Here is a 22,450-nt window from a genome sequence, read left to right on the forward strand (position 1 = left end):
AAACCAGCTCTGATCTCTTGAAAATCTGGTCCACACAAAGCAACAGCTGCTTCTCCCCTTGCAAAGTGCTCTCTGGCAAAGCAGACTGTCTGGCCCCCTGCATCTCCCTGCTAGAATTAAGCCTTCAAAGTTGATCTAAAAAAGTAATTTCTAGGCTGACAGATAAGGAGAGTGCAAATGCCACAGGGAATGATTGGCATATGCTCCAGTGGAGACATCAGGCAAGGTTAGCTTTAATTACAGACTGGCCTTGTGGCAGTACCTGTCAGATGACTCACTTCCATCACATCCCGCAAGGTTTCTCCTCTTCTCTCTCCCCTTGCACCTCTCTCCACTGGGCTCTTTCATCAGATGCTGGCTCCCTCGCAAGCCTTGGGGCACTGAGTCACCTGTCATCAGGCAGGAACCTGGCAAGAAGCACCTCAGGGTCCACCTGACACCAGTGTCATGCACCCTCTCAGCCCCACTGGTGGAAGGGTCCCTGCTGGGGGCAACTGAGGAAGCAGCAGGGACTCATGGAGGAAAGAAATAGGAAGAGGAAGCAGCCTGCAATCTTTAACAAAGCAGTTAAAGGGGTTTCTTGCCTGAAATAATTCAATACACAGATTACAAAGGGGCAGAATATATCTGTGTTTAATGGGAAACCTCCAAGAAGCATCCTCATATTGTTAGTTCATGGCTTCCTCCTCCTACTATTTGTATATAACAAGTAATGCATTGCAAATCACTGAGGTTTTAATGTTTGTCAAGATATGGCAGAGAACTTGATCTTATTGTTGCCCTCTCTGATTTGGTTTTTTGCTCACCAAACTCTTCCTATTACGACCTCTGGCTATGGTAGTCCAAACTAGCATTTTGGAAAGGAGGTCTTGTCTTGAAGACGATCAGTAGACTATGTAGACTAGCAGGCTATAATAAAACAAAGCTCTTCTTTCCTAAAAAGGGGGCCAAAAATGTGTAGGGAAAGGGCTTTGATCTGCTTGGATAGTCCTGCCTAACTGTCTCAAAGAAGTGGATGTGGCTAAAAGTGAGACAGTGGTGAGCGGTGGGGGAAGGAGGAGTTTCAGGCTGAAGAGAATTTACTAATGGACTCTGCAGGAAAAAGCCTTCAAAGAAACTCTAATATTGTCTTTACTTACACCAACAGAAGTAAAAATACAGTTTGCTGATGGCACTATGGTAGGATATTCCAGCATGCTGGAGTAGCATCAAGAGAAGGAGAGTGATCTCAAGGAACTGGAGTAATAGAAATGCAATTAAGTATAATAGTACCAAGAGAAAAAAGTGTGGGACTAGGAACAACATTTCTGCTTTAAGGTGGGACTCCATAGGTGAAAGGGTCAGAGGAAGAAAAAGACCTGGAAGTACTACCATCAGTGCAGGGCTGTCATGGAAAAGGCAAACGCAGTATGTTTGCAATGGCAAGGAAGATGTTTTTGTGCTGCTGCACAAGGTATTCCAAGAACCCTCTGTGATCAGAGATGGAAGTTCAGACCAGGACAGAGAAGGACAACAGACTCGATCATACAGGAAGAGAAAAGAAAAGCTTGGTTTCCTGATCTGAGCAAAACAGAAGCTGAAAGAAGATGCATTAATGAGGCAAATCAAAGTTTTAAAGGGTGAAGGTGCTTGAAGAGGGAACTATTTAAGGTAACAAGCAGCTCAACGAGGTTAAACCAAAGAAGGTTGTAAGTGAGAGAAAGCATCTCTGTTTCTGGAAGGAAATGGAGAAAGTTTACATTATCTGAGACACTTTCGGATGAGACTGAAGATGATGCAAAGGATTGTTCAGGAAAGAATGGCCCAAATGTAGGATAGAAACAGAGGGTTATTTTTCTCCTTTCAAAACAGCTTCTCATGTTGCTATTTATTCCATTTCATATAACACCTTTTAAAGGATTAGTCTAAATTAAACATTTGAAATTTATTGAATGAAGATCACTTTCACTGAGCCAAACAATTTTCTTTTCTGCAATTGTTTTATGAAAAATGATTTTAGGCCTTTGGTTTTTTGGCCTTTTTAAAATCTAGGAATATTATTCAGACAGCAAATCCATTTCCCAGTGAGGTCCTCTCCAAGACCATGTCCCTTGTGCTAGATACTGCATATCCTGAGACAACTGAATGGAATTTTCCACTTTCAGAAAGGGAGAAGGTTTTATCCATTGTTTCCAAGAGAGCAGTTCTAAGTGGGCCTGGTCCAATACTGTGCTAAGCCAGCCGTGCAGTACCATCCAGTCCTGCCCGTGCCCCAAACCAAGGCAAGAGATTTTTTTCTTTTTTACTGTTCTGGCTCAGAGAGCATCCTTTTTTGTCTAGGTTGAACCATGGTCCCCTTGAAGCTGGTGGGATTTTTGCCATAGACCTCAACAGCACTAGTTTTGGCCAGCTATTTCTCTTTTGTTTTTCCCCCTCTCATCTGAAGGGTCAAGAGTCAATGGGAAACAGATCCATTTGGCACACAGCAAGCAAGAAAAATTAGAAGCACATGTTTCCCGCTCCCGAAGAGGTACACATGGTGCTGATCCCTTCGAAGAGTTCATTTACAGTCTCCTCCTTTCCTCCCAACAAGGGAATGGCAAATTCCATTGAGATTTACCCTTCTTTACACACTCCCATTGCTCTCCCTGTTCCATCTCTCCTCCTGTCTCAGAGCTAGAGCTTAAAGGCAGCTCACCTGACATTTGTGTCCCCAAAGTGACTAGATTTTCTAATCAGCTCAGTTTTGACCTGGATCTCAAGCACCTTGGAAGCATCTGGAGCTCCCACTGAAGAGCCAGGTTTACTGGGTTCCTAAATGGGAACTGAGACCTAGAAAGTTTCTCCTTGGTTGTGAGTCCTAGCTACCAGCACTGGCACTTGTCTTCTAATGTATCTCTATGCTGCCATGGCAAAAATTGGTTTGTGTGATTCTCTCACTTCCCTTGGCCATGGTAAAAACAACCCTTTTTTTTTAATATACAAGCAAGCCCATGCATTGGAAAGCCATTGGGTTTCTGCATAGTTTTATAAACACGTAATCCCCCTTCCTACTACAACTGATGGTAAAATGTCCAGACTACAGTGGAAGCAGAACCAAGGCCAAAGCATCAGCTCTAAATTGAGACTAATTAGGGACTCTCCAGTGGTTGTTTTGTCCAAGGCTAGGGAGACCCTGTGTGGAGACATGGGGCAGCACAAGCTCTGCAAGTCCACGTGGGAAGAGAGGAGAACCACAAGACACATCTGCACCCAGCAGCAAAGACACCCTGCATGTTCAGCACAGCTAAGGTGGCGCTAGCTGGAATTTTTGGCTTGAAACCTTGTGTTAAAAAAAAACACAAAAAAAAACCCAGAAGAATTGCCATAAACATGTTTTGGTTGAAATTTCTGCTTAAAAAGCAAAATAAAACCAGAATTTCAACCCCCCCGACTTTCACCTCTTTTGGCAGTTTCAATTTTGTCATTAAAATAGTAGCAGAAACAGGAAACAAAGGAGAGCAGCAACAGTAGAGACACAGCAACTACCAGTAACAAAATATTTGGCTTCCATTTAAAAAAAGTTTGAGAAAGCTACATTTTGAATTTTTTTTAATAAATCACACTTTTTTGACTATGTGCAAAACAGTCATTTTCAACGGACAATCAGCAGCAGTTTCGGATGCAAGGAATGTATCAAAGAGCAGGCACGATAAAGACCAGCATTAAACCAACCCCTTCTCTTCTTCACAGAGACTAAAACTTAGAAAAATAATACAGTTGGAGATTATCACATAATCTTACGATTCCCTTGATGCCACAAACCAGAGCACTCTCAGCAAAGACACCAGACATTGCCGGGCTTTCAACAGCACAGCGAGAGGCAAAACCACAGAGAATCAGAACAAACTTTGGTCTTGTTTATCATCACAGCCTTGCAGCAACTACTACAGGATCCCCTAGAAGGCAAATGCTTTAAAGGCAATACTTTTCAAAGACGTTATGCTTTCATGCTGTCTCCTGCCTGTCCCTTCAGAAGCTGCATAAATGATTAAACCAGATTCCTGAAAAGGTGAGTCAGGCTCACAGGACTGCAGATGAATGTTACGGGGGAAGCACCATCATTTTTCTCCTTTTGTGCCTCTGTGCCAAAGAGCTCCGACATTGTTTTTGTCAATGAAGAGCACAACATGTCTGAAGAGGCCTGCAGCAGCGGCAGGTGGGTCAGCACTCTGGCATCTCTTCACAGACTGCATTTAGGAATGTTTTGAGCCAACACAGTGACACAGATCTCAAAATACCTGACCTATTTCCCCTTAGGCCCACGGTCAGAACCACCGTAAGAACCAATGAAGATGTTTAACCTGAATAGCTTTGGCCATACCCACAAGACACCTGATCTTAAGTGGGTCACATCTTTGCTAGAAGTGTGAAATGGGTCCATATCAGGACCTTCAGCCCAATTGTCCCGATGCCAGCAAGAGGGGAATCCCACCTCCCAAAAATTGCCATTGCACAGAGCTAAATCCCACCTAAGAAATGAGGACACAGCCAACAAGATTGATCTTACACCCAGCAAAACATCTGTCCTGCATGAATCAAGAATGCAGAATTCCCCAAATAATCTAGCCCTTGTCTGTTGTCCCAGCACAGGAGATAGGAAGCTTGAACCTAATTCAGTGAGATGGGAGGGGGGGGGAAAAAAAAGAAAAACAGACAAGAAGTAGAAAAAGTAAATGTAGCATTTTCCATTTCCACCCATGCAGCTGAAGTGGTAATGCTCCGTTGCAAACAAGCAAAGAAACCCAGGCACCATTCAAGTCTGCCAGCCCCAGACAGTCACAAATGGTAATTTTCTTCTGCTCCCCTTCAGAGAAACTTGTTTGAATGCTAAATTCAGAGGTAAGTGATGAGGATACAATGTTTTTGCCAGATAATCACTTTGGTGTCTTTAGAAGCTGTGATTTTCCTCTGCAACCATGAGTAGTAGGAGCTTTTAACGAAAGCTGAGATTCTGATGCATTCACCCAATTCCAAGAACTAGGACTGCTTTTAAAAAAAAACAACAACATAGAACAAATGTGATGAGACAGAGCTAAAATCATGAAAGTTTGCAATGCTGGTGTTGAAAGAGGAGCCCTTTGTATGTTAATGATCTTCCCCTTTCTGTGCCCAACCACTAAAGGGCAATTCAAGCGCTCCCTGTGCTGAGAAGATGGGAAATTAAACATGTCCAAGGAGAGCCACATATTCTGGCATGTTGTTGAAACCTGCCCCACCCCAGGAGGCCACCGTGAGGGAGCTGCACTGCTCCAAGCCTCCTTCCTCTCCTCAGGTCCAAAAGCAGAGGAAACAGCTACTCTGCAGCAATTTCTAGACTCCTGTAACACTAGGAAGGCTCCGACAGGCTTGGGGAGAAACGTGCCTGGATTCAGTACAGGCTGGACACCGAAGGAGTGATCCACACGTGGCACCAGTAGAAAGGCTGTGAGCTTGTAGTAGCGTCACTTGTCCTGGCTATCTCATGTCTTTCACTAATAAGGAAGAGATTACACACATGCACGCGCGTGTGCACACGCGCCCTACCATGGTAAGTCCTTGCACCTTGGAATTAGTGGGTTTGCTCTTTCTGTTCCCAAGCATTGAGGCAGCAAAGCCCAGTACGTTTGGCTCATGGTCTACAAACAAACAGAGACAAACAAAAAGCCACGCCGGCACATTTGGCCCCACAAAATACTATCAGCTATTCTGATCTCCTCATGCCTTTGGAGATGGGGATATATTCAGCCCTTAGGTCTTGCTTTGAATCCTCACAGATTCCAAGACAAGGATCATTCCCCTTGCTGCTTCTCACCAACAAGTCTCTCGCTTTCCCCCACTCCTGTAGATTTTGGTGTCAAGCAAGACCGGGCTCCCTCCACAACATATGAGCAACCTGCCTCGAGGAAGGCTGCAGTCCCAGAGACCTGCATGTTATTGCCAGCTCCACCACCAGTTGTGCAATCTCGTGCAAGTCTCTTATTTCTCGGTTTCCTTTTCTGCACTAGCATGGCCACGTGGGGCTCCTTTCCCTGTTCAGCACAGCCCGAACTGAGGTTCAACACTGTGATGGAGCCTTGGTCCTCAGGCAGCTTGCAGTCACGAGAGCTTTTTACAGCAAGCCTAGCTCCACTCCTTAGTTGCTGCAATATCATTATCTTGACCCTGCTTACTGGGGTATCAGTGAAATTGTAATCAGACCCTATGATAAAATAACTAGGACTCCACGCCCACAGAGTTACAGCAAGCCAGTACCAGGTAAGCCAAGGCTGGCATGTTAACATGGGCTTTGGAGACACCACTTGTGCATTCTCTTTTCCCACTGCAATCATCGCAAGAGTGAACATAAACTGTAGCTCTAGACCTGCTTTTAATTTTTACAGCCAGCCTAAGAATGAACCCCTTTCCTCTGGGCTTGTTTGTCAGAGCCCATGCAGATCGCTGGGTGGTTTCTCCCCACCTCTGTAATTTTAGTGGGGACCAAACAGTTGAAATAAGACTTGAGGCTCTTCAAACCACAAGCCCTACAGTAAATGAGGGTTAAAGGCATTTCCAGGCATGTCTATCAATTTTCTGGTGACTGTTCCATCACCGATGTTTTTTTTCTGCCAGACAAGCTCTCTGCCCAGCTTCAAACATACAAATACATCCCCATTCGAACTCTTCCACAGATTTTCAGCATGAATTTTTGCTCGTTCTTAAGATGCTCTGCTAGACTGAGGCCTTAAAAAAGGAAGAGATGCAACTGAGTTGATTTTGAAGTGATAAATGCCTGATTTGTGTTTACAATGCGACATTATTATAAAGAGGAAGCTAACACCACAAAACTGACCCCTTGGGAAGCTTCACATGCTCCACTGCCCTAATAATGCACTATGCATTATGCTTCCATTCAACATTGCCAGTGTAATTTTGGCTTATTTGATGACGAGAAGTAGAAGTCCTTCCCCCTTAAGTCAAGCTCTGTTGAAAAGCCATGTGTGTTAAGTGCCACAGCCATACAGTAGATCAGCAGCAAAGCTGGAAACAGAACCCAGGAGTCCTGAGCCCTTGGGCCATATCTTATCCTTAGTACTTAGCTTTCTAAATATGTTTGTTAAATAAACTTTCTGGAATTATTCATCATAATAATTATTGGTAGATAATTGCCTGTAATACTCTACAAGTAATAATAATCATAGATATAAAAATCAGTTTTAAATAATGCCAGGTCATGACACCACCCAAGGAAAAGGAAAATAAAAAAAACGCCTTTCTGAGTTTTCAAAGTGCATGTTCTTGTGCATAAGGCAGTCACAGCCAAACCGTAGTTACCTGCAGAACACAGGTTTCTCCGCAAGATATTCTGATGACATGGCAATATTATATCCACTGAATTTATTTACAGCCCACTTGCATTCCCAGTGATCCCTCTTCACATGTGAGGGATCATCCAGTGATGGCAGCAGGAGAGAAAAGTGACATTATGGTCGACTCCCAGGGAATACGGGTTCAACACAGGTTCAAGTCCCAGCTCTGCAGATAGCTCCCTGATGCAAGTCCCTGCCTACATCCGAGTTTCTCAAACTGCTAAAAGAAAGGAATACCCACTCATCTGACTCACTTGTCTCTTCAGTGTGAGCTCTTTAATGGCAAGCCTGTCTCCTGAGAGCCTTGCTGGTGAGCTTTGCTTGGTCCTCTGTGCAAACCCTGGCCTGCTTTAGCCTACAGGTAAGGCTCAGCACTACAGGGCCTAAAACAACTAAGAAAACTAGCATCAGAGCCAGCCCTCACTGTACTGCCGGTGCTGAGTGTAGTTTCTGAAGGCAGAAGGGGAAGAGAGGAACGAGTGACAGGCAAGAAGGGGAGAAGCGAGTTTCTAATTAGACAGAAGACAAGTCTACACCACACAGCAAGCCCCAAGCAGGCTGCTATATCCACACAGCCCACACACGGAGGCACAAATTCCTCATGCTCAAGGTCAAACACCCCATTCCCCCACTTCTGAGCATTAGTGAAAATGAGGGGCTTCTGTGTACAAGTGACTGCCCTCCTCTGGGTCCCGAAAGCAACACAGGGCAATGGGATGGCTGAGCAACTACACGTGCGTCGGGGCGCTGAGCTAGGTCAGGCACAGGACCATGCCAATGAGAGCCTGACTCCCAGACCCGGGGGAGCTCAAGACCTCTGCAGAAGGCCCTGCTGCACAGGGTGGGCCTGCCAGCACAAGGCAAGGTAAATAAAGAACCAGCTGAACCTTCTTCAGTGTACCAAGAAAATAAACAAAAGCCAGCAAAGCCTACTGGAGGAGGAGAACCACTGATGTCTTAATTGCTCCTCTTGGCATCCCAGAGGCCTCGTAACGCTGTGCCTGGTGTTTGGCCTCTGCAGAGTGCGAGGGAGTCAGAGGAGAGGACGCCCACGGTGCCCTTACGGTGCTTTTGTTGACAGGAAAAGCAGGATGATGAGATGCGGTCAGTCCTGCAGATGCCTCGTCTGTAGGTGGTCTGAAGCCAGTCACCCATGGAGTGAATAGCCTGCTTGTTCTTGAGAGAAAGAAAAGAAATGGAACGAAATGAGAGAATGCAGAGGAGCACGAGCTCATTGTGATTCTCCGAGAAGGACAAAGACACCCCATGAAGTGCAGCGAGTGTCAGAGGCACTGGGACCTTCGCGGTAGCGGGTCCTGGCAGAGAGAGAGGAACCACCCATCCGACTCACTGACTGGGAGCCAGTCACGGCAGCTGTCGATGAAGACTCAGCGCCAAGCCAAGGGACAGAACAGAAAGCGTGGCTGGCCATGCGGAGTCACCGAGTCCCTATTGATGCATTCGGGGCTCTCCGGGGAACCCTTTGATGTGAATTGGTGACCCCTGGAGATCTGTGCTCATCCAGTTCTGCTCGACTCAGCATGATCTTTAATAAAGAACAAGGATCCCCAAGACAGGCCAAAGACTGGTAAGCCTCAGAGGAGCACCAGCAGTGGGACTGGCTCTGGTGTTACGTGCAAAGGCATGGAGATAACAGCTCTGTGCTCACAGATGCTGTCCAGGCACTGTACCCAGGAGGACCAGCCACAAAGTGTCTGCCGTGATCAGATCACCATCAAGCAAGCGATGCCAGAGGGCAGCAGGCTATCCTCCCCAAACAGGGAGCCACCAAGCCCAAGAAAAACTCCTGCCCTCAGAACCACAAGTGAGTTAAAGAGCTCCTGTTGAGCACTCAGCTGCCCTTGCTCCATCCTCTAGCCAAACTCAGGACTAAGCAGTTGACGGAGCTTCCAGGTCTCAAGAACTCTAGCAGTGCACATCATCAGGCAGCTCTCAAAGTGGTGCATCAGCACCAAACAAGCTGCAAGGTGCTGCTGGTGCAAACGCAGGCTTTGCTGCCCTGGTAGCACTGGCAGGGCATAACTGGCTGACATAACGCTTCCAGCAAAGGGCAGAGCATTCATCCGTGGCTGTGCCCAAGAGATGGCTGTGCCCACGTGACATCAGGCTGTGTCAGCAGAGGCATGTTGCAGCGTGAGTCGACATTGCGATGTCCTCCATGACATCACCAGGGCCGAGGGTTTGCAGCTGGGCCCACAGAGCAGGTCGTGCTGTAAGTTACATGGATTACAACACCCACCAGAACCAGCCAACAGGCCAGAAGCCAGGGTCACCCTACCATTCCCATGCAATGGAGAGCAGCAGGAACAGGACAGCTAAGCTCAACATCCCCATCTAAACCAAGGCAGCATTGTCAGCCCCACAGACTGGCTCATTCCTTCAGGAGTTAGGTGTCTACCATTGAAAATGGAGGTCACTGATTCACTCCTATTAACCCTCCCTACCCACGCGCAGTTTAGTACTATTTGTTCTTTGTTAAAGTAAACAGGGGCTCTCAGATCATGGCAGTGTTTGTGGCAGGGAGTAGTGGTGGAAAGCCAAGATGAAAGAAGGTAAAACTCTCTAACCACCTTCCCCCAAGAACTTCTTTAGTGGCCTGAATTTTGTCTGTTGTGTCAGTGGTGGGTTTGATTTCTTTTTCTTTGCAGTACACATCCTTACACATAAACAGGCTGATAAAACATTTGCTGACCACACTAAGGATGGAGGAAACCTCATCTGCAAGCCCATTAAAGCTGTATTTGGAAGAGGGACATCTTTGCTCTGAAACATTTTCCATTGGGTTCTGAACAAGGTAGTTCAGCATGTGGGAAATGTCCTCAGGGCACCATTCAAAAGGCACTGATTGACCAAAAGGATGGAGGTGCAGAAGAACTGCTACCACATCTGAACTATGACTCCACCACCCATGCCAGCCTCAAGGGAATCAGTTCTTGCTTGCAGTAGGGCCCCAGTCTTCTGGCAGCACACATTTGGGTAAGTCTGATAGCCCTGATACTGCTATATGTAAAGGGATAAAGTTCCCTTTGTCTTCAGACAAAGCAGATTCACTCTCTTCCCTTATTCCCTCCTGACTTTAGCCCCCTATAGTCTTCCAGCCTTCCAGGACAAAAGGGCACTTGCTTGACCTGTAGACATTGGCTCTTGGGTGGTGGAGACCAGGAAGTCAGCAAGGTAGGCATGGGTCTTTGAACATTTGCTTACAAACTAGAGCAAAGTGCCAGTTCCCCAGTTACTCACATTGTCTTCAAGGTCAAAGATTCTCCATCAGTCACTCCACTTGCAGACCTGAAGTTAGAGACAGCAGTGATTATGCAGCTTTTCTAACTGGGCTACAGACATTCCTTACTTTAACTAATGATTTGCCATAAGGAAAAGAGAGAAAACCTGAAGAGCATTTTAGGATTCAGTGCCAAAGACACACTGCAGTCTCCTGCTAAAAACAGCCCCCAAAACATATGGCTACAGGTCACTGCACAACACTGTTTCCCCTGTCTGTGTCACTTTCCTGCTGCAGACTGCAAAATGCTCCATAAACACAAGTGGAAGCAGTTTCACAGCCTACAGGGAGGTGAATTGATGTGCTGCACTTTCAGCATGGTAGTACCAACAGAAGGTACAAGGCAATGGAGAACAACCCCGTTTAGGCACACAACTTGTACACTAGGAACGGGGAAGGAACAAGCAACAAGATCTGTACCCTTTCTTTAAACAGTCCTTGATATGCTTTCAAGCGTATTTAGTGTGCCTGGGAAGGGCTGCCACCACCATGATCCGGGCAGGAGACTCATCGCCTCAGAGCGCACCTGTGCACAAGACAGCTCCAAAGACAAACCACAACCCTTTAACCATATTGTAAGGATTTAGATATTGCAGTGTTGGATGCCTTAAGCAAACACATAAGGAGGACAGAGCAAGGCAGGCCAAAGTCTTGAGCTCAACTCATGATACTCAGGAGCTGCAGGGGAAAACAGAGCAGGAAGCCTGGTCTGTTTTGCTTTATAGAGAGACTTGTGAGGTTTATCCTTCCACACACTCATGCACATAAAAGTTACACAATTAGTTAAAAATAAGCAAACAACAAAAAAAATGAAGAAAAAACACCACAATGGGGGCATTATGATACCAGTAGAGTCCCTGGGCCCCAGCAAAGGCCTTGTATGGATAGCACTTGTATTGGATAGTACTTAGCATCTAAGTAGGGAAGACAAGCCATGCCTGTTTTATAGGCTGAGAGTTGAAGCTCAGAGACAGGAGCAACACACACCAAAAAAACACAAAGCATTTCTGAAGCAGACCCTGGCATTAAACTGGGATTCATTCCCAGTGTCCAGAGCTGCAGGCCATGAGCCAGGCTGTTCATTCCTGCTCCAGCCTTAGCCATCAACAGTTTTCCTGTGGGGCTGTATGGGTATCTGGACACCAGTGGGATGTTGTCATCACAAGCAAGATGTAAGTGAAACTTGAGTTACTGAGCCAGGGAAATATTTATACAGTCAGACCATCCAAGACTTCTAGATGAGATTCTCAATGAGGAAAGTATAAATCAAGTTTGTCCACTTTACAGACAATTAATGCTATCAGAGTGCAATGCTCCTAGGTTAGCTGTCTGTTTTGACTCAGAGCCTCTTGCCTTCCAAGGACACTGAGATGTTGATTGTTGCAGAACAATCAATATACAACCTGAGACCCCAAAAATGTAAAGGGGGAAGAGAAAAAGCAGATTCACTCTCTTCTCTTATTCCCTCCCGAGTTTAGCCCCTATAGTCTTCCAGCCTTCCAGGACAAAAATAGGAGACCCCTTCCTCTAACTGTAAATCCCCAGCTCCAGTTGAGGAACCTCTTCTAGAACCAGGAAGCAGAGGAGGAAGGACTGGACCCCTGTTTATTGCTGGCTTTCCATTAAAGATCTCCCATCCAAGAGCTGCTCTCATACCAACCACTACCCCAGGACAAGGCAAAAGTGAGATACGAACACCATCTAGGTATTTTTACAGAAAGAAGGAAACCAAAGACAGGCAGGTGAAGGGTTAAACAGATCAGCGCCTGTCATCAGCAGCCCTGGATGCGCCCCAAGTCTCCGGTGTTGGTACCTGGGCGCCTACCTCTGTCTCTGGGGTGGAGTCCTTTAACCACAGGGCAGCCTCGCCTGCATTCCTGCTCCCTGAGTGACAGCTCTGGAGCAGCTTGCTCCAGCCTAAGCCTTGGCAGGAGAAAAGATGCCTCCTGCAGGGCCAAGTCAGACTTGCCCTGGAAATCTCCTTACTTAGTAGAAACAGGTTAAGGAGCCAAGAGCTTGGCACCGGCGGGTGTTTTGCTGGAGATGTTCAGGAGTGCATTGAAATTGCCAGCTTGCATCTCCTTAGATGGCTGAGCAATATCCTAGCGCAGAATTAGGCAGGTAATAAGGGCTTGAAAGCAGGAACAACCACAGTTGGATTAAGACAGAGGCACTGTAGGCCTTTGCTTAGCTCCCTGGCTCACAGAGACTTGGGATGACATCAGTCTTCGCTTTCGCTTAGCAAAAGCATTTCTGGCACTGTTTGCAAAGAGAAGCTGGAAGGCGAATTGTGTGAGAGCCACTGTTCCAGTGGCACTTGCCTGAGTTCAAAGACAGGGTCCAACAGAGGCAATAGCAGCAGCTGCTAGAGCCAGCAGAAAGACCTGGGGGTCCAGGCCCATGGCCCCTTTTTCTGAAGGTGGTTTGGCTCTCAAGGGCATCAGAAGAGCTCCTGCTGTCGCATGGAGGCATCACACTGGTGGGTAGTAGCTCTGGGGCAACCACAGGCAGTGTCCCAGGTGCTAGATGGCTTCCATCAGTCCTGGCAATGACCAGAAGTTTACAAGGCTGGACTTCCCATCTGCTGGAATTCATCCATGTCTCTGCCTTTGCCTTTCACCTGCTCGTTCACCGAAACCAGGAGGCTCTGAACCTTCCCCCTGGCAAAGCCTGGAAGCTTCCCAGCTCCAACCCTTCTGTGCCACCCTGGCAGCAGCACTGGCTAACGCCAGCCAGCGAGAGCCAAGACAAGGGACCCTGCAGTGCCTGCACCCAGCCCCACGGGATGCAGCGGAGGGCACAGCTTGAACACCCCACGTGGCTGGGTAAGTTCAGGCTCTGCAGACACTCGCTCAGCTCCAGGACTCCCCTGTGCTAATCAAAGTGGGGATTACTACTGGGCTTCATGCAGTGGGAATTCAGGGGCAGACAAAACTGCTGCTAAGTCCTGGTTGCCCACCTGTACTCTCCAGCAAATGGAAGTGTCCTCTGGTCCAGATCAGGGTGACCAGCCCACTGGAATAATTCATGTGGCCTGTTTCTTGTTGCCCTCTTCCCTACACGAATTTCAGACAGGGACAGGGACCTGCCTGTACCCTTCAGTGCTACCACCAACATAACTTGGTGTCCAGGCAGTGGAGGCACCAATCCCAGACAGAGAGCTGGGTTCCTTCACGGGCAGGGGGGTTGTGAGGGGAGGAGGGCACAGAAGGAAGTGTAGCATAGCCTTCCAGACCAGGATGTCAGTGAAAGGATATTGGTAGCAACACAGTTTTAATTCACTTGGGCTCCCAAACCCCCAGAGCTGCCATGCATCTAATATTCCAATAAGAAAAAATAGCAGCAGCTGTGACTGAGTTTGTCCTGTCACTAAATGCAGATGACTAAGCAATAGGGCAGAAAAATTTTGCATGAGTCTATCGGAGGGAGATGTTGTTCCCTTGGGACAATGGATGTCCACTGCAGTCAGCTTGGGCCAAACCCTGACTTGAGGGGAAAGGTCCAGAGAAGAGGGAGGGCCCAGGGGCTGAGTCTGCAACCCTCACATTACTTGAGCACACCAAAAGCCAGGTTTTCAGAAGACTTCAACCACCACATTGCTGCTAGCTCCTTATCCCTGTACAGCAGGGCAAGGACACTGGCTTTTCCCAGCCCCAGCCTGCCCCACTGGCATTTCCCCAGTAACTCTGGTGTTGCTGGAGTGTCCCTCCAGTCACATCCCTTTCAGAGCCTCCCAAATGATGCTGCCCAAACAAACACAAGAGAAGCTTTTTCTCACCTGGCTCAGCCGTCCCTCACGCACGTGGGGCATTCCCTGCCAACCGTCTGGCTTGAGCACCACCAGGTAAGTCTGAAGAGTCAAGGGTCAAGCCATGCTCCCTGCCCTCAAGGAAGGCTCCGAGTAACCAGATACCTGCAGCGCCTGGCCCTCGCCAGAGTGCTGTTCTCAAGCACTGGCACAGTCCAGGCTTCTTCCCACAGGCACCATCCAGGCCGTAAGTGCAGATGGTGAAGCTGATTGTGCTCAAGGCAGCTTACTAAGGCTCTCCAGCTCATGTCAAACCTGCAGATCGCATTAAGGGTCTCATGTAAGAATCTCTGTTTAAGGGTACAGATAGAGGCTAGCACACAATCTTGTTGTTATGGCTTAATGAGTCACTGTTCATCAGCTGAGCCATGGTAACTTAGTCATTAAAAATGCAGAACTGGAACAACTGCTGTAGTCTGATCGCTCGTAATCCTCCACATTGTCTTGAACATGTTTTCATTCAGTTTCTTCAATGAGTCGTGTAGGGAGACTGCTGCCAGTTTCTGCAAAGTGCTTTGATTTTTACAGATGAGAAGCAGAAGTGAGGAATATATTCCCTCTCCCTGCCTTTTGTCTTTCTTATCTGCTTAAACTTGTAAAATACTTGGAGTGAGAATCATCTGGGCTTTTGCAGCAGATAACAGAAGGTAATATTGATTAGCACAGTCCTCCAAACCATTATTACTATTTTATAACTGCTTCAGTCCCAGAAGCCTTGTTTCTTCTTTGTCCCAACCCCAACAGCAGCTGAAGCATCTCCACAGAAACTCATCTATGGCACAGTAGTTTATTCAGATATTTGCAATTCTTCTCACCAGAGCTGCATGAGTACCCTGCCAAGTTCTTTGGCTATGCATTGGTATAACTCCACTAGCTTCAGCAGCATTACTCCTCCTCATCGCTGAGCACCATTCAGCAGAAAGGTCTGTTGGGGAGGAGGGAGAGCAGGGCATCTCCATGAGTGGGGACAAGCCAGGAGCTGAGGGTGACCACAGCACAGGCAGCTCTCTCACCAACCCAGGCACAGTCCTGCATCCTCAACACAGCAGGTAGAGCAGGGTGCTGGTAACAGGGTCCATCACCAGCCCTGGACAAGGCAAAGTGATCAGTCAGGTCCAGGGTCCCTGCAAGGAGATCCACTCAACAGCAGCAGCAGACGACAGAGCTGGGGCCAGAGACAAGTCTGCAACATAGGCCTGAGGGGTCCATCCAGAAGACAACCTACATACAGCATAGCCCTCCAGTCCATCCAGGAGACACAGCTAGAGACAGACATACCTACAGCACAACCCAGGAGGGAGTGAAAGCCCAGGGTCTGAGCTTAAATGGAGCTCCTGGGCCCATGTGCAGAGGGTGTGGGTGGAGACCCCAGGTGAGGCTGGTCAGCATCGTTAAGAGCTATTAGTGCACTCAGGGCCTTGACAGCAGGCTTTCTAGTTGAGGTGAACTTTTCCATGGCTGTGTTTCTTCATGCTTGGTGGAACCACTCACTCATAGGAGGTGTAAAAAAGTTTCAAAAGAGAACAGCAACTTTCCAGCTCACCCATATTCCTTCGGAACAAATTCCCACCACCTTTAACACAACAAACTCATGAGATCCGCAGTGTTCATATATCCAGTGCCTGCTATCTATAAGACATGGTCCTGACATACACCAAATGAAAATCGTCCGTATTCCTAAGACAAGTTGACAGTGTCAGCATAGTCAATTCCCTTTATTTTCATAATTAAAATGCTCTGAGCTGCCAGTAGCAAGTGAACAATTAGCTTCAGTCCTGATATCAATGACAGAGGAGGAGCTGTGAGATAGAGGCTGGCCCATTTGGGCTGCATCAGAGAAAGGTTTTCCTGGTTCTGGCCAGGTGATGCTGAGCCTTAGCCCTGTATGGGTACAAGGACCGTATCAGCCACGTAAGGATGCATCTGGTATGGGAACTTTCAGCAAGCTGTGCTCTTCTGATCATGCCAGGCTTGTTTACTCTACTCACATCCACCAAAGAATTAAGGAAGAAGCAACAGTACTCCAAAGTGCTTAAGGCTGGCTGTAACCTCATGTGGCTTCATGTGGATTTCAGAGAGACAACAGACAAAGATGGTGAAACCTGTGCTCTTGGGAAGCCAGGCAGGAAAATGGTGCTTGGACTGCCCCACTGGTTTGATGTGTGGGCTGAAGAAAAGTGGTCTCAAAGAAGACCCTTTTCTTCCTCTCAATCAGGAACCTCCATTTAGCAGTATAAATGTCTTCTCTGGGACATTCTCTGCTCAAGATGTGCTACGGCCTCTCCCGAAGGAGCTGGGTTTGGCTGGTAGCAATCTCCTGCCAGTGCATTGCCCTCTGCTCTAACACCATCACAGATGCAGAAACCTCCTGATTGACTTGATCTTGCACAAAGGAGCACAAACGGCTTTCACCGCCCTCTCTGGACATTGTAACCCTCCCTGCAACAGAGGACCAAATTGCTGTCCTAGTTTTATCTGCATCCCTGACAGATGGGGGGAATCAGAGCCTAAATTGCTGGTTTCCAGCATTTGCCAGCTAGCACAGAAATGCTTGTTCCCCTCTGGCTTTCCTTCACTTTTCAGACTTCAGTTCATTCATGTTCACAGGAAACGTTTTGCCAAAGGGACTCACAGGGACTATAGAGTAGTTTTATCCAATTACTTTTTAACTACACCTGTGATTCCTGGTGAGGTCTGGACACTGTCAAGGAGAGAGGGGCTGGCTTTGTGTTCACAAATTAAATTGTTCACTGGGAAGCAACCCAAAGAGCACAGGCTCTTCGCTTTTATGCCTCTGTTCCCGATTCCAGATCTATGGGGCCATGACAAGAAAAATGGAAAAGTTCCAAAACAAATTTTCACCCCCAAATTTGTTTCTGTTGATTCATGTCAAGGCATGATGTTACAAGAAGAGCACAACAAAACCGTTTTTTTCCATTTTTCCATTTAGTGGAAAACACTGAAATTAAAAAAAGAAAAGTCTTCCTAAAGAGAATGAAGGCAAGTACCATGGAGTACCACGTGCAGTTCTGGTCACCATGTCTCAATAACTGCATAGTGGAATCACAGAAAGTCCAGAGAATGCTGGCGAACATGATCAGGAGCAGGGAGAAGTTGCCTTATGTGGAGAGGCTGAAAAGGAGATTTCCTCAGAACTGATCCATTTTTCGAGCTGTGTCGGTTGCAACACATCTCACATTCTTTGACTGAAAACTAGCTCCAGCGACAGCCTCGTGGTCTGGGGCCAGGCAATGGTGCTGCAACTGGGACTTTGCCTAAGGAAGAAGGTGCTAATTTTGGCTCCTCCACCTCATCTTATTGTGCAACAAAAAGTGGCTGCTTGGGAGACGCCAGGCTAGAGTGACATGGGGAAGGCTGGACCGCACAGCCGTGATCGAAGTGTGGGTCAGATCCTGAGCCGGGAGTACTTTTTTATTTGCTGGGCCAGTTTCACTCACTTTGCTTGTTTGTTGTGCACATCACTCTGGAAGGAAACAGCAAGTGCGTGATCTGCTGCTGAATCATTGCAGAGACTTGTGAATCCAAGAGCTGATGACTCTGTGTAAAGAGGATACCATGTGCCAAACATCATCACTCTAGTTTAGTACATTTGCAAAGGGTGCAATGACAACACAAGAGGGCAGGAGAAAATCAGACACACGGATGAAATTTTGGTGCTTCTGAAATTCCTGGCGAAAAGCTGAAGCCTTTGGTGTACTGATGTCTGACAAGCTGTACCCACATACCCTATAACAAAGAACAGGAGAAACTAAAGGGTAAGACAGTAGCAGTTGCAATGAGTTATTTGGGTAATGTATATAGAGATAATGCCTGCACACAGCCCAGTGCTGCAGACGAATGCAAATGTCTAGAGCAACCCTATTTTGTTACCAACTGAAGGGTCATCAGTATTTTACCTCCCCTGGAGATTTCATGGCTTTTGAAACAAGAGTAGAGCACCCAGCATAATTCCCCCCCTGCATGTTCCAGTCTCACCAAAACTGCAGGTCCCTCTGGTCCCTGCTCTTACCATTCTCCAGCAGCATTACCTGAGCTTTTACCTTGGACTTTCAGGTGCTTCACTGTGACTGTAGGATTTGTTTGTCCTGCTGTAACTCACAGTCCTTTTTTTTTTTTTGTAAGACACTCCTAAAACTAAACAATTCCCTAATGCAGTGCCCCACACGCACATCACGACACTCTGAGGAGTGGACAGGAGTTTCTGGAGAGGCTTACAGGCTCAGGTCAGTCTTACCATGCTCTCCAAAGCAATATGAAACATTATTATTAATTAGATCAATAATAAGGAAAGGGTGACATCATGGGAATTTGGTGGGTAACATACAACTGTGTTGAAGTCTGCTAGAGAGATTAGTGAAGGCAGAAATGGCTTTTAAGAGCCTAACTCTCATCTACAAAACCTTAAATCCACTTGTGCTTTTGAAAAACCCTTTTGAGTAGCTGCAGGCTGGATATGTCTGGATTTACTGCAGATTTAATCTCAAAGTGTTCACAAAATTCCAGTCTGAATCACTGGAACTTACTTACGAGCTCTGTAATTTGGGGAGAAACAACTCAGAGGGGATTTTGGGATGCTTGGGGTCAGCCTCCTAGTATTCACTGAGATTATTGCTATTTAAGATATTAAACAGATGATGGATTTGGACCAGAATTCTGACTCCGAGCCTACATCCAAGCCTTTCTGCAGCCTGCACAGTGTAGAGGGAACTGTAGCTTGGATCTCTTTGGGGTAGGCAAACTTATCTGTACTATATGGTGGCATGGTATCTCATCCCCCCATATCAATAGGAGATAAGAATACTGTTTAGGACAAGGAATTAATGGGTGCAGCTGATGATTTGTATAAGGCAGATTTCTCTGGAGATTATTTATTAAGGCAACTGGGACCTGCTGATGGGGAATGAATGTCTTCTTTTTACTCCTTCCACCTCTTTCCTTGTATTTAAACCAATACCGAAAGCTGGTGTGTAACCCTGCAAGCTTCAAGTTCATTTGTCCGGCAGGAATGAGACGTACTGAGTATTACACAAAGGGAGAGGCCAGCACTACAGGTTGCCATCTGGCTCCAGTTCTCCATGGAAGCAAGACAGGTGAAGGCTGGTTATAATTGACCCCAATTCCTCAAATAGCCCCAATTGCCAAGGAGATGGCTAAATAGCAGTGTCAGAATCAGCTCAGAATGGACCCAGGTGTCCTGGTGCCCCATGGCCTGAGACAGAAACCTTTTAGCACCCCTGTCTTCCCTCCAAAGAGCATTGACAGTGTCTTACTTCAGAAAGTATGTGTCAGTCCAAGAAGTTTAAAAGCTCTGGATCAAATTCTAAATTACCCTGGACTGACACAATAGGGGCTGTCAGCACACAGCAACTTATAGGCTGGCATTGTCAAAGGGGTCGAAGTGTTAAAATACCACTCAACTTTGCTAGAGAAAGTTGACTACTGGGGAAGGGGGTAGCACTGGTCTATTTTTCCCTTTATAAAAAGGTTAAAACAGGTCAAACATCGTAAGTCCCATTTCAAAGAAGATCTGAGCTCTAGCAGGAGGCAAAAAGATTTGCCTGAAACTTTTCTTGTTTATGAATTATTGTAAATTCTGGTCAGTGAAAGGGTTTCATAGTAATTCTAGGTGATTACTTTGGTTGCAGCAATAATTTAAAGATTTTTTTTTGATAAAAAGTCTTTTAATTTTTTTCCAATCCAAAATCATGTGTCATAAAAAGATTGATTTTGATTGTATTTAGAAATTAGATGCTCCTCAAAATCTTTGTTTTGAAAGAAAAGTTTCATTGGACACTTTTTTTTCTTTTTACTCCCTCAGAAAATTCACTTTGGGTCAACGTGAAACAATCAAAGCAAAAAATCCTAGAACTGCCAAAGATCGAAAATATCAGGCATTTGCAAAGCTCTGATTAAGGGATGTCTCCAGACTGGCTCATCCTTCTTTGGGTCACATATTACAAGTCTCTAAAACAAAACCTGTAAAATGTACCCATAAGTTAACCCAGGGCTGGATTTGTTTCTCAGCCTGGTTGACAGTTTTGAGCTGTGACACCTGTGTCACTTAAAGAGTATGAATTTTTAACCTGTGTAGTCATGTACATATAATCACTGGTCTGGTTATCGTAACACTGGTGTAAACATACCATATCCAACACGGCCTATTCACCTTCCTTTACTGGAATAATTATGGCAGTAGAAAGCATTTCTTTGCCACTAGAAATGTATCCACGCTCTCCTGATTGCACTGTGTGATTCTGGAGAGATTGAAACATGTTTCTAGGGTACTCCTCAGCCTGCTCTTTGCTGCTGCTTTTTTTCCTCTGTTTTTGCTGGAGCTCCAGGAAGCGTGGAGAGCTGGGCTTGAGACTAGCTTTGGTTTTTCCTCAGCAGACCATCCAATGGCTCTCAAGGCCCATGGGTTTAAGCCTCTGGCTTCTCCTACTAGAAGTCCGTAGGCATCTGCACATGCAGCACTGTGGGAAGGCGAGCAGTCCATCCCTGTCTCCCCAGCCATACCTTTATCGCAACACGGACATCACATCCGACAGCAGAGAAGGTCTCAAGGCCTCACATCCACCATGTGGCTGCAAGCCGCCACTGGTACCCAACGTGCAACCCAAAATGGCAATTCCTCTTCCAATTCCTTGGTAAGGCTCCACGGCCCTGCCTGGCATGGCTCCTTGGGACATCCATCAGCTGGTGTCAGACTCGATGTGTGTCTCAGCCTTGCCCTCTTACCCCTGAGATGATGTCAGGGAGAGGTTGGCCCAGTGGCCAGCCAAAGATCTGTCACTGGCTGTGCCAGAACTAACAACAAAGACAAATGGGCCCATCACAGTAAATGGCTCTTAATGGGCTGCAGGAGGCAATTGGTCGGCGAAGCTGGCTGGGCACCATATGTGAATTCTTCACTAATCGCTCCAAATTGGTCCAATTTGTTCAAGAGCTGTGCAGCGACTTGTGCACCAGCAGCCATAGAGTTTTAACATGAGCAAAGCCCTGCATGGAAATAATTTTGCACTTGTGTGGATGCTTCCTGGGGCTCCAGCAAAAATTTCAGCTCTATGACTGGGGCTTTTCATCATTTTTTTACTTAATGCTCCTTGTCTGCGGGAGGGAAAAAAGACAAGGATCTAAAGAGATTGGATGTGAATGAATGAGACAGTTAGGTTCCAGGTGATGGCTAATAATAGCATTGATGTAGCACTAGAAATAAACAGTGTTTTCTGCTCACAGAATGAGACCATACCCATGAGAGCTCTATGTCAAACATAGCTGGAGGTTGAGGTGAAGTAAGAGATGTAAAAAGGAATCCTGGGGAAAATGAGTTTTAAGGAAGAACTTTGATGGACACAAGGATGACTATAAAAAAGTGATGCTGGGACCATGACGAGAGGAAGCACAGGGCTGGACTGTTGCTATTTCTTGATTTTTTTTGTGAATCTCATGTATCTCTGAAAGCCCTAGTTCCTGGAGACTCTTGCTGAGATGAGAGTTTTTCTTTCTGACATCTCCAAAACTTGTAGATGGGACTTATGTCCATTGAGAAGGTACAAGGAACCCAAAAGATATGAATTTTGAAAGGTCTTGTCATTTTGGGGGGTAGAAAGGACTTACAAGTTTCTGAACACCTGGGAGCCAATATACTGAGACAGTGGCATGAGAAATTTGGACTGAAATTCCCATCTGTGTCAGGGCAACAGAGTGAGCTTGGACCAAACAGGGGGTCCCCTTCTGCCTTAGCTTCCCCAGCTGCAAAATGGAGTAATCAAACTCCCTCAGTTCAGCAGATGGAAAGGTGAAGCCATTCATGTGCACGACAGAGTCAGCATCCAGGCTGACAAGGTCTTCTGCAGACCTCAGGAAGATGGCTGATACCCAAAGCACCCATCTGCCCCAGCCAGAAGATTAAGTCACACCTGCAGCCTGAATGGCACTAGGAAGATAACAACCAGCTTCCTGCACCCTTTTATT

The 22,450-nt window shown here is 46.6% G+C and overlaps 1 long non-coding RNA gene across 2 annotated transcripts in view; it reads right to left on the reverse strand.

The window, feature by feature from the left end:
- The window catches only part of LOC135330600 (uncharacterized), a 41,433-nt gene extending 23,223 nt beyond the window's left edge, over positions 1-18,210 (reverse strand). For both annotated transcript variants that reach the window (XR_010392561.1, XR_010392560.1), the window contains exon 1: positions 14,426-18,210. This is a non-coding gene — a long non-coding RNA (uncharacterized LOC135330600). The remainder of the gene's footprint in view (positions 1-14,425) is intronic.
- Positions 18,211-22,450: the final 4,240 nt, after the last annotated feature.

The sequence above is a fragment of the Dromaius novaehollandiae genome, chromosome 22 (genome assembly GCF_036370855.1).
Source record: "Dromaius novaehollandiae isolate bDroNov1 chromosome 22, bDroNov1.hap1, whole genome shotgun sequence".
NCBI classification, from domain to species: Eukaryota; Metazoa; Chordata; class Aves; order Casuariiformes; family Dromaiidae; genus Dromaius; species Dromaius novaehollandiae.